Here is a 12,874-nt window from a genome sequence, read left to right as displayed (position 1 = left end):
TCTGGTGTGTCTGAAGACAGCTACAGTGTACTCATAAATAAAATAAATAAATAAATCTTTAAAAAAAAAAAAAAGAAAATAGTACCTAGCATATGGAAGACTTGTAATGACTGTTTGCTGAATAGCGCTTAAAGGGGTGGGAAGAACTACTGAGCTGTTAGTCAGGAGGACAGGTTGTCAGGGTTTGTCAGGCTCAATTAAGACACTGAGCTCCTCAGTGTGATTGCCAAAAGACGTAGGTAAGAGGAGGTGACTTCCGCTATAGCTGTGTCCGAGGAAAATAAGAAGAGTCAAGTGGGCAGAAATGGATACAGCTCTACACTTGGCTCACGAGGTAACTAAATGCAGGCTACCGACCCAGTGGATCTGCCTCCAGTTTACACCTATCTCCTTTGGGCATTTAAAACCAGCTCCTAAAAGACTCCCTTATAGATCATCTTAGAGAAGTGGCTAGCTTGTCTCCTCAAAATACCAGGATTTCTTCACATAGAACCAGCCAGTGGTCAACCAGACCAGTTTACCTAGGCTGTTTAGTTATGCATAGGTCTTGTTTCCTGGCTGATTCTTAGAGTAAAGCTACCGTGGACCTTTGGAAGAGAGGTCACCGAACACCTTTATCTATGCTCCCAGGGTGGCCACAATGGTTAAATGTTCATCTGGTTTTTTACCCCCCAAGGATCTCTTTAATGGGCACATTGAAATGAGTGGTCAGACCTCATCAGTTGGAATTCCTGGAGCTGAGCCTTTTTCCCTCAACTCTTATAACATTTTCACACCCATAACCCCTCACCATCACTGTTGTCTTTCTGTGTCTGTGGGTTCTGTATCCAGAGTCCAGTGATTACAGATTAAGAATATCGCTGAGCTGTGGTGGTATCTCCACATCCCAGTACGTGAGAGGTAGAAGTAGGCAGATCTCTGTGAGTTCAAGACCAGTCTGGTCTACAGAGTGAGTTCTAGGACTTCCAGAGGTACACAGAGAAACTCTGTCAGGAGAAACCAAAACCACAAAGCAAACACAAAAATCTTAGTCATATGCCAAATATCATGCATATCCATGAATTGATATCAAAAATAAAAGTTATAAAATGTTATAACCCGTCTGTGTCTTGTAAAGCTCCATTCTGAAAGTTTTACGCTAAGAAACTCTTAAATTACTTAGAATAAAAAATGTAAAATGAAGGCAAAACAGAAAAATAAAAGTAGAGTAAATGTTTTTAAGAGGATACCACAGGCTGAGTGTGGTGACTCACATCTTTATCTCGGGACTCTTGGAGGCTGAGGCAGGAAGATCTTTGTGAACTTGAAGCCAGCCTGATCTAGATAGTGAGTTTCTGGCCAACCAGAGCTACACGATGAGACCCCATCTCAAGCCAACAAATAAAATAATCACAGCACTAAACAAAGCAGTTTTTAAAAGTATGAATGTATCATTGTTGTTGCTATTATTATATTTTATATGTATGGGTGTTTTGCATACATATATGTCTATGTACCACGTGTGTGCCCAGTGGCCTTGGAGACCACAAGAGTGTTGGATCTCCTGGAATTAAGGTTATAGATAGTTGTAAGCTGCTATGTATGTTCTAGGAACTGAACCTGGGTCCTTTGAAAGTGGAGCCAGTGCCATTAGCCATTGAGCCATCTTTCTAGTCCCTAAACTTAAGGTTTGGTTTCGTTTATTTAATTTAGACTGATGAAAAACACATAGAATACATTTCCTTTTTAGTAAGGACAAAGTTTAGTAAGGACAAGTTTCTGGTGGCTGTTGTAATCCCTTGAAAACAGTTAAAATACCTGTCCCTGATAACATAGAGGAAAATCCAACTGGCTCTCTTCCGTTACAAACTCATGCCTTGCTTATGTGGTCCTGAGGATGTGTAACGATTTCTCCCAGCTTGCAAACATCAGCTCTCACAGAAGGAGACCACAGTCCCAGATGTCTCAGTTGTGATTCCAGTGCCTGAGGGGCCAGAAGAGGGCATCAGATTCTCCCAGAACAGGGGTTTACAGGGATTTATGAGCCACTCTGTGGGTATTGGGAATTAAACCCAAGGTCCTCTGCAAAAGCAGTAAAGTGCTCTTAACAACTGAGCCATCTCTTCAGACCCATTGTGGCCAGATTTACAAAACGGTTGCATTGAGACATTCCAACCTAAAGATGCTAGTAGAAAGCACGCCAACACAAAAACACATATATGAAAATTCCATAATGAAACCTACTATTGCGGATAAGTAATGCGTGCTAACAAAAACTAAAGCAAAGAACAATTACTGAATCCCGCTACTCAGATTCCATGGAGTCCAAAAACGCCCCTCCCAGATCAACAAAGCAGAAAATTAAATAGACTCCATATTTGGGAAACTGAGGTCGCTTGGTATGAAAGGCATTTTAACCAGTAACCACCAGGACACACTCAAAAGCAATGGTGTTCCTTGACCCATTCCATAAATTCCACTCAATTCTACCACAAACTTGGACTTGCTGGTTGCATGGGATGAAGCGGGTGAGCAGAGCAGTTCCAGCTGTCAGTTTGGCTCTACTGCTAACCATGAGACTTGCTGCAAGCCTTTCATCCCTCCCTGTCTCAGCATCCCGGTCCATATAAGCTCAGCTACAGTAGGATTTTAGAATTCACCTGGGCTATCTTATGCTCATACTGAAATCATCAACAAACAGATGCTGTGACATTATCCCATGCCATTATGTGCAGGACGCACAGATGGCAGGAAGGTGGCCCTCCTGCTGGTCGTTGGGCAAAGAGCAGAAGAGCAAACACTCTCGGTAGAGGTCAAAAGAAATGCTTCCAGAATCCCCAGGTCAGCCTTGCACATTGCTGCATAACCACAGGGTCTGAGAAGCAACTGCAGTCAATATAACAGCATGGGCGCAATTAGAATTGGAGCCTTGCCCCTGGGAAACCTCGAAAACTGAGATAGAGCATGGCACAGACTTAGATGCTTCCAGAACCTTTAGTCATCCATCAAGCAAGAGACTGCTGGGCTCTCCCAGATCTTTGTAATTTCTGCCAAGAATCATACTGTTGTTTATAATGTCATATTTTAAGGCTTAGTGTTACCGACCAAATACTATTATTAGCTGAGGTAATTTTTACTTGGACTCACCAACAATCAGTGCATGTTTCCCTTATATTTGAGAAATAGTATCCTGACATCCAAAAATGGAAGACTAGACTGAATAAATTATAAGTCTGTGCAATATTTATCACATCTCATTCTGGGGATACAGGAGAATTGTATGCCCCCATTTCCTGTGGAGCATCCCTGCACTTTGAACAGTGACCGCAAGCACATCCTGCAAGCTCAGGAAAGGCTTGTTAAATAAGTAAATGAAAGGGAGAAATAAATTAAAAGTGTGTCCTATTTTTTTTTTTGCGAACACAGAAATGTGACACAGAAAATATACCTGTGCATAGAATTAATGCAGCTCTGATATCAGTAAGTGCTGGGATTTCAGGAAATCTACTATAATTGTTATGGGATTTCTCAACATTTACCTGTATAATTGGAAAACTGGGACTATTTCCATTTGACAAATAAGAGTGTTTGACATAAGTATCTAAAGATTGGCGAGCCGTGAGTAATTAGTAAAATGAACATTAGCAGTTAAACTACCACCCTTCAAAAAGCACCTCAGCATCTTAATGGAATACGCAGCTCGTCTGTGAGTTTGGAACGTGTCTGGTTAACGTGCTAATGAGGCTGTTTGGAATAATCTGGCCAAACCTGATATGATATAAGCCGGTGGTAGGAAGAAGTGGTCTACTTATTATACTTATTATAAGACACTGAGGAGTCTTTTTTAGCTTTGTGTTGGATTTCTGACTGGAGGAATGGGCGTTAAGGTCTTGTATTTGTTTGAAGGTGCTGTTGTAACGTTGATTTTATTTTATTTTGCAGAGAAACTGGAGCTCTGTAACTTTCACCTGGCATGTTAGGCTTGGTGCAACCACCAGCGGCTGAACTACCTGGTGGGATTAGTCCTTGTCTTTTCAAATGCTTTTCATATTAAAGAAAAATAAAGAAAAAAAAAACCTCATACCTCCCCGCACCCCAAGCTACATCTGTCTGATGTTGACAGGGACGCTTGCCATGTTCTAGGCATTTTGAGCCTTCCTATGTGACTCTGTATAATGAGAGAAGAATTAAAAAGGAAAGGCCCTCCAGCGAGAACTCCTGTTTTTTGCTTTGCCACCTACATCTCAGCTAATGCCACTAGAGCAGGTGCTCTCCTCGAAAGACATTGCTGTACTCACAGAAATGCATCTACCCCACAGGACAAGCAGCATCTGTGTCACAGGGAGGGAGAAGTGAGAGGAGCTGGGGACAATTCAGTAGAGCACACTGAACACTCTGAGGCCAATCAGCTAGGAGGCCAGCTGGGTAAAGAGGCTCATCTGTTCTTCCTAGACTGCTTGTTTGGGTCAGGGTAAGCCCTGCTGTCTGAAACACCTGCTAATTAAAGGCGAGGGACAAGGAGTCTCCATAGACTTCCCTCTCGAGCATAGATAGCTATTGGCTTTGCTGTGGTTTGGCTGCAGTTATGCACCCCCTCTGCTTGTTGCGGCTTTACAGGCAGGCAGGCAGGCAGGCAGGCAGGCAGGCGGCTTCCATGGAGCCACAAACCTGCCGGGACCTGGGCCATCCCAGGTGAACTACCTGAGCTGCTCATCTCCACTGACAGGTCTATCTGGGGAATGCCCTTGCTTTCTTAGAGTGGAGTTGGAACACCACACTGATGCATGTCTTCCCTAGAGGCCCCAGGCTTTCCATCAACTGTTTGAAGAGTACACGCTTCAGAAGGTCCCCAGATCTGGCCTTTTTATTTGCTATAAGTTCAAGCAAAATCACTTGATTCTCGGTTTCTCTTCAGATAATGTGGAGGCTTTAGTTCAATTCTGAGGTACCAGGAAGCCGTCCTCAGGCCATTTCGATCTCTCTCCCTCTTAGTATGCTCACCTAACAGTTTCACAAACTATGGCCAGATGCACGTGTAGTTTCACTACTGTGGTACAGAGTGCTTTGTCCCTCCAGCCCAAGCTCTTTGAGACTGTAACATGGCCTTTTTCTTCCTTTCTCCTAGTTGTAAACTAGCAGAGTAAAGGGATCCCAGGATTCATCAATAGATAACTTCTCAAAGACAAAATGAAATATGACATCCTTTGCCTGCTTCTAGAGATACAGTCATTGCATAGGTGGCACATACCTATAATCCCAGCATTTAGAGCTTGAGGCAGGAAGACCACCATAAATTCAAAGCCAACCTGGCTTATTTAGTGAATTTAAGACTAGCCTGACTTCCACATCAGTATCTACCTTTGGTGACTGCATGTGGGATGGATACCCAGGTGGAATGGTCTCCAGACGGCCCTTCCTTCAGTTTCTGTATGTGGAAGTCAGGAAGTGCATGCTGACAAGAGCCTAATATAGATGTCTCCTTAGAGGTATGCAAGAGTCTAACATATTCAGAGGCAGATGCTCACAGCTAACCATTGAACTGATCATGGGGTTCCCAATGGAGGAGTTAGAGTGAAGACTGTTGGAGCTGAAAGGATTTGTGGCCCCATGAGGAGAGTAACACTACCAACCAACCAGAGCTCCCGGGGTCTAATCCACCAGCCTGGGAGCACTTAGGGAGAGACCCATGGCTCCAGCTGTATATGTAAGGGAGGATGGCCCTGTTGGGCATAGGTGGGAGAAGAGATCCTTGGTCTCATGAAGGCTGGACGCCCCAGTGGGTGGAAATTTGAGGGTGGGGAGGTGGGGGGGGAGGAAATGGGTTAAGGGGATAACATATGAAATGTAAATAAAACATCCAATTAAAAAAAAAGAAAAAAAAGGAAAAAAAAAAAAAAGACTAGCCTGGGCTATATGGCAAGATTCGGGAAGAGATAACTAAAAATAATGGTGGCTGGCAAGCTGGTTTAGTGGCACTTGCTGCCAAGCCTAATGACCTAAGTTCAGTTCCTGGGTCCCACATGCTGAAAGGACAGAACCAACCCTCAAACTTGTCCCTTTACTTTCACAGCGGCTCTGTGACACACTCCTGCTCACACCCAGGCAAAAGCAGTGAAATTGTACGCAACGAAATCATAGTGTGTTTTACAACAGTAAACAGTGCTTGCACTGGACACTGGAATCTGTGTCTGGTTCATCTACACGACAGATAGCAATAACCATCTTTAAATTGCTGACTGACTTGCAGACCACCAGCCTGCCTTCAGTCTTTCATCTTCTGTCACTGGTAATTTTGTGTCCCGAGGGGGCCTAATAAAGATTCGTGGAATGAAGATCTAGGCAAGGGGGGGAAAAGTCAATAATACCAGAGACAATAGACAAGAGTCAGGGGCCTAATTTCTTATTCTTGGTGCGTAGAGAAAGCCAGAACAGCCTGTCCCGGTTGCCTGCGCAAGCCACTCACTTGTCACTGCCGGTGTTACTGTACCCTCACTGTGCCCGGCAAAATCTGCTTCCTGCTTAAACTCAGGCTCAGAAAGAATCTCTCTGTGACATTGAGAACAGCCTCAAACAGAACCAACTCAGTCCTGTTAAACCCCCTACTTGAGGCATTTCAGGCTGCCATAGCATCAAATCACAAACCAACGGAGGTTTTAAACAGCAAACATTTCCTTCTCCCAGCTGTGGAGATTTGAAGGCCGAGAACAAGGTGCTAACTTGCTTACTGCCTGCTAAGTGTTCGCTTCTGACTTACAGACATTTCTCTTCTAGCTGGGTCCTGGCATGGCTCAAGAGCCACGGACCTTCCTTTTATTAGGTTATCAATGTCTTTTGTTAGGTTATCAACGCCATTCAGCTCCTGACACCCTCATATTGGAATGGGGATTTGAACATATGAATTTGGGGGAGCACTTTAAGTCTATAACACCATAATGTTAGTTACGCCCTAACTTGCTTGTTTTCCTTTACTTGGAATGACGAGCTTCACCAAAATGCGTAAGAAAGTTATCCAAACATTTTTAATTCTAATTGATTAACTTGAGCTTGCTATGCAAGGTTGCTGTCACAAAAAAAAAAAAAATCCCTTCATCCTAGTTTGAGTCATGTGACTGTGAGAATAGCTGAGAGGCAGAGCACTGAAGCCTTAAAGCGAACCGACAATACCGCACAGATAGACCCTGCTGCTTTGCTTTCAGCTTGACCGTCCTGAGTCCAACAACTTGAGTGTTTCAGATGTGTGTTGTGTGTGTGTGTGTGTGTGTGTGTGTCCATCAACCACAAACTAACAAGTAGATAGATGTAGATAGCAAGAGAGTGGCCTCTGAGCTGACGCTGGGTGAGGAATCCTGGCAGTCACCCAGAAGCACTACCCAGATCCTCTTTCCCCAGGTTATTCCAGGAGAGTTTTCTTAAAGGTACCTCTGAAGTCAATAGTTCATCTCTAGTGCAACCTTTCCCATAACTGTTAGTAGCAATTCATAACCAGGATCGTTGAAATGATTAGCAGTCATTGGCTAGCTGATGGTGGAGCTTCGTTTGAAAAGTCAGCGAGCTCATATCAGTAAGAGCTGCCACACCGGGACAGCTTTCCTTTTCCTTATACTAACTGCCTACTGGCTGCCCTTCACCACCTTCAAAGGTGGTTGCTAGTCATCCTTAGGGTTACTTTAGCCCCAAGACACTGGGTTTATACTCCCTTCTCCTGATTACCAAGGTCCTGACTCCTGTCAGTATCTTTTTTTTTTTTTAAAGATTTATTTATTTATTATATGTAAGTACACTGCAACTGTCTTCAGACACCCATATGAGGGCATCAGATCTCATTGTAGATGGTTGTGAGCCACCATATGGTTGCTGGGATTTGAACTCATGACCTCTAGAAGAGTAGTCAGTGCTCTTAACCGCTGAGCCATCTCACCAGCCCTCCTGTCAGTATCTTTGTACAGCATGCGTTCCTTATAACCTCCAGTCCTCCTCCTCTTAGTCCAACCATGTGACTTCAGCCTTTGGCATCCCAACACAAATGTGACCCAGGGCCAGCCAGTTCTCTTAATCACTAGCCAGCACACCACAGTCCCTATTCCTCTCTCATTACCATTAACTGAGTCTGCCTGCCCGTTCCCGCCTGAATCACACATAGTTTCTTTTCTTTTCGCTTTTCCTTTTTCTCCTTTCTTCTCATATGGTTTGCCATGGGAAGCCCTGACATGTTGTGAGATCATTATGGGTTCAAACTTTTTAACTATCACTTCTCTTTTTCCACTCATCTGTCCTTGCCAGCACCACAAGCAAATGTCTGGCATACCTAATTTTGTTATTGGCATGGCTAATTTCTTACTTATAGATCCTTGAAGTCTTGCCTGAAATCTGTCACCAGGTTTGGTTGAGACAGGCTTATATTCCCAGCTACTCAGGAGGCAGAGGCAGAAGGACCAGAAGTTCAAAGCTGACTCCACTACAGTGTCATCTCGAGGGCAGCCTGTGTACTTCAGTGAGATCCTGTCTCAAAATCAAAACTAAGATGGACTTCTATTCATTAAAACTCAAACAAGTTTTACCATATAAAAAAAAAACCAACCAACAACCTGTCCTATCTGAGCCAGGTGGGTGGTGAGTCCGAGGCCAGCTTGGTCTATAGAGTGAGTTCCAAGACAAGCAGGGCTACATAGAGAAACCCTGTCTCAAACAAACAAACAAAAACAAACAAACAAACCTGTCCTTTCTGACAAGATAAAACGTTCTGGGTAGGATGGCCGTAGTGAAAACCCGCTGCCGCTGTTTATTTCATGTCTACAGACCTTCATCCTGCCCCAACAACACCGATGGTGACAGTTTCCTGACTGTTCTTGGCCTGAGTTCTATTTTATTTGATTGGCTAAAACTCAGCTAAAAAAAAAAAAAGTGCTCCAAAGCTTCTGGTAACTTCCAACTGCCAATGAAAGCTCACCTTCCTGAGCTTGGCCATCAAAGCGTTTCCATGACATGGCCCTGGTTTACATTTGTGAGACTCATCCTCCTTCTGAAATCATGCAGGAGAGTAAACAGAACGGAGCACCTGAGGCCATGGATTTCTGTCACTGTGTCTGCATCTCTGTGTCTGACTATCTCTGTCACTATCTCCTCCATCCCCCAGTGTGTGAGTATGCGTGTGTACATGTGTGTACCTGTGTGTTCGTGCGTATGTGTGTGTACATGTGTGTGTGTATGTGTGTGTGTTATTTGACACAAGGTCCCCATCATATCGCAGGAAAGCCTGTAGCTCACTAAGTAAGGCAAGTTGTTCATGAACTTTGAACTCATGTCTTTCTTCCTGCCACAGCATCCTGGGCTCCAAGGGACATTCAGACATCACCTGCTGTGCCTTATGCTCCAGGACTTTTTCTTTCTTGAACGTCTGATTTTCCTGCCTCTTCCCAAGTACTTCCCAAGTACTGCAATTCCATGTGAATGACAGTAATGTCCACACATTTCATTTTAAAATTATCAAATAGTTCAAGTGTGTAGAAATAGAGACAATAAGCAAGGGTTTGTCAAATCTTAGTGTGCTGTGTTTACTTCAGGTTTTAAATAAATGTGTCAGTGTAAATGTGTGCAACTTTCTTCTAGTCATCAATCTCGGTCTGTAAGACAGTTAACTGAAAGCTCTTCTCTTCCCAGCAACAGTTGCTACGTACTGAATTAGTTGTTCATCCCACCACTGTTTTCTCTTTAAGACATTATGAACTTATGAATAGGTATCAGCATTAATGATAATATCAGAATACTGTGAAATTACACATCCACAAATATTATCTCCCTCTGTATATTTTTAACCTTTATGTTATTCTCAGTGTTCCTCAGCCTCCTTCTGTCATTTAATATGGTATTTTATTTTTCCATTAATCGTTGTATAATCTCTATTTGATTTATTTTCCCATATGACCACTTCTCATCGGCTAAGTATACCATAATTCCTTTGACTACCCTCTTGTGAATACACAGATTGTTTCTAGTTATTTGTTTAGACAAACAAATCTGAGTGGCCACGTCTTTTAAGTAGATGCTCGACTGGGGTCTTCGTCTAGGCCAGTCTCTTTACCTGGAGTGACTTTCTCCTTATTTGTGAATTTCATCCATCTCTGAAGGCACCTCTCTGATGCTAGCTTACCTGTTCTCCAAAGCATTAAGTCAAAGTAACACCGTCCTCCGTCCATCCTTAGCAAATAACCTGCATTTGTTTTAGTTAGATGTGGCATTCAAACACAATCTTGCCCTGCATGTATCCGGGTGTTTCTTCTAATCCCATATGAGGATGTGATTTCTTACCGATAAATACCATGTTACGTGGGATTAAATTCCTTTTCCAGAGTTTCTGCTGAATTCATTGGGCTTTTCTTCTTTCGCTACTTTCTTAGTTAGGATTTCTATTGCTGCAATGAAACACCAGGGCCAAAAAAAGCAACTTGGGGAGAAAAGGGTTTATTCGGCTTACACTTCCACATCACTGTTCATCACCAAAAGAAGTCAGGACTGGAACTCAACCAGGGCAGGATCCTGGCGGCAGGAGATGATGCAGAGGCCATGGAGGGGTTACCATTGTAAGGCTTGCTTCAGTTGGCTTGCTCAGCCTGCTTTCTTATCGAACCCAGGACCACTAGCCCAGAGATGGCACCACTCACAATGGGTGGGGGCCCTTCCCCCATCGATCACTAGTTGAGAAAATGCCTTACAGCTGGAACTCATGGAGGCATTGGCTCAACTGAGGCTCCTTTCTCTCTGATGAATCTAACTCCTGTCAAGTGGACACCAAAAAAAAACCCAGCCAGAATGGCTACTAAGTCCTGCTTTCCCACTCAATGATAGAGATTTATGAGGGTAAGGAGTTACTGAACTCCCGTGTGTTAACATTTGACCCTGGGGTAAGAAGCTTGGCTCTATTCCCAACATTGTCTGCTGAGAGAAACCAGAGGTACTGGAAGTTCTCTGGGCTCAGTAACCAGGGAGACTGTGCACAGCTGGGTATGCACAAAGATGAAGAAAATACCCCTTTCCTTTCTTTCCTGTGGAAGCACCTACATTTGAAAGCACGTACCAAGCATTTTATCCAGCGATCGGGATCTGGATCAGTGTAAAGCATCATATACGTAGTGTGTATAAAGCCTCAGGCTCGATCTCCTGTATAAGAAATAAGAAGAGGCCTGCCACGAGAGGCATCGCAGGCGTGACTAATGTGTCACATTTGTCAGTAGGTGGCAGAGAGGAGAAAGCCTATATTTATATTCAGTGATCTGACTTATGAACATCTGAATGATTAGTACACTAACATTCCCTGAAAAAAAAAAATCAAGGGGCTGGAGAAATGGCTCAGTGGTTAAGAGCACTGACTGCTCTTCCAGAGGTCCTGAGTTCAAATCCCAGCAACCACATGGTGGCTCACAACCATCTGTAATGAGATTTGATGCCCTCTTCTGGTGTGTCTGAAGACAGCTACAGTGTACTCATAAGTAAAATAAATAAATCTTTCAAAAAAAAATCAAGCCTGAGATGACAAACAATCCTGTGAAGGCAGGTCTGGATGGGCTCCCGAGATGGTGAGCAAGCTAAAGCCTAGAAGAGCCCCACCTGGGACCTTTAGCCCACTTTCAGCCTCAGGTAAGCCCGGACAACCCTCACAAGGAGCCACTCAGGCAGCCAGTGAGGAGCAAGCCCGAGACAACCACTAGACTCACGTCATGGGGTCTGGACAGGTAAATAGCCTGAGATGACCACCAGTCTGGTGCTACACAAGCTTGAGGGAGCAAATCATGCCCGAGGTGACCCCTGCCTGGTGCCATAATGTATGACCAAGGCATAACATTCCTGAGACCACTCCTGAGAGACCCCACACATTTTGAGTGTTGCAGGTGAGCTAACCCCAAAGATATGAGCATGGGAGAGCTGGCCCTACCACTCATCTCTGGTGTGATAGCGTGGATGAGGGAGAGATCTCCCCCTTCACCCATCACCATCTGTGGCAGCTGAGAAACCAGTCCCTGGGGTCATGAGAACAAGAGAACTGGCCCTACTTCCCAGCTGCAGCACTTGGGAAAGCAGACCCCTGTACCTCACCTGGGTGGCACAGTAGAGCTGACCCTGGTGGCATGGGTGCAGGCTAGCCAGCCCCAAAGGCACAAATGTGGGAGAGCTGGCTCCATCATTGTCTGCTGTTCGGTAACACGGGCAAGGAGTGATGCCTACCCCCAACCCCTGCCACATATGGCAGTCAGGAGAGCTGATCCTGAGGTCATCAGAGCAGAAGAGCTGTCCCAGCCCCTCACTTGCTGCAGCACTCAGGGGAGCAGGCCCTGCACCTTACTTGGGCAGCAGGGTAGAGCTGGCCCTGCTTGTGGAGGTTGCTGCTGAGTCAGTCCTGAAGGCATGAGAGCAGGACAGCCTGCAGGCTGACCAGCTCAGATTCTTCTCACTCCCAGATCCAGTTGATCTACCCCAATATCTACCCCATCAATGAATTGCTGGAGTATATAAAGGGACTGGTCCTCCAGATTCAGAACTCAGGGATCTCCATGACACAGGGCAACAAACAACAGGGCATCTGAGAGGAATCCCAGTGAGCTTTCAGTACTGACAAAGAGAAGCCTCGTACTAGACCCATGACTCATTGCAATGAACATTTGCAAGCAAGGAAGTGCGGACAAAAGGGTATAGTGTGGGATATGGTGACACACTATAGCTTCCATGAGGAGATTTTTTTCTCCCTCTGTTGTGAGGGAGGTTGAAAGGGTGGAGGGAAGGGGAGGGGAGGGTAGATGAATGGGATTGGGATGCAGGATGTGACATTCGTAAAGAACCAATAGAAAGTGAAAGAAAGAAAGAAAGAAAGAAAGAAAGAAAGAAAGAAAGAAAGAAAGAAAGAAAG

The 12,874-nt window shown here is 44.5% G+C and overlaps 1 protein-coding gene and 1 non-coding gene across 4 annotated transcripts in view; one reads left to right on the top strand and one right to left on the bottom strand.

Moving 5' to 3' along the window:
• The window catches only part of Paqr8 (progestin and adipoQ receptor family member 8), a 41,648-nt gene that overhangs the window by 9,420 nt on the left and 19,354 nt on the right, over window positions 1–12,874 (bottom strand). The window contains exon 1 of one of the 3 annotated variants that reach the window (XM_028766742.1): window positions 11,051–11,135. The exons of the other annotated variants lie outside the window; for them this stretch is intronic. The gene's annotated coding sequence lies outside the window, so the exon portion shown is untranslated. Of the gene's footprint in view, window positions 1–11,050; window positions 11,136–12,874 lie in introns of those variants that run through there. 3 annotated transcript variants of the gene reach the window in all.
• On the top strand, window positions 11,156–11,285 carry LOC114620672. The gene has a single exon (XR_003711339.1). It is a non-coding gene; the product is annotated as a small nucleolar RNA SNORA17 (small nucleolar RNA).

The sequence above is a fragment of the Grammomys surdaster genome, unplaced genomic scaffold (assembly GCF_004785775.1).
Source record: "Grammomys surdaster isolate TR1022 unplaced genomic scaffold, NIH_TR_1.0 169, whole genome shotgun sequence".
Lineage (NCBI taxonomy): Eukaryota > Metazoa > Chordata > Mammalia > Rodentia > Muridae > Grammomys > Grammomys surdaster.
Note: the sequence above shows the minus strand (reverse complement) of the source record. Positions and strands in the feature narration are given on the sequence as shown.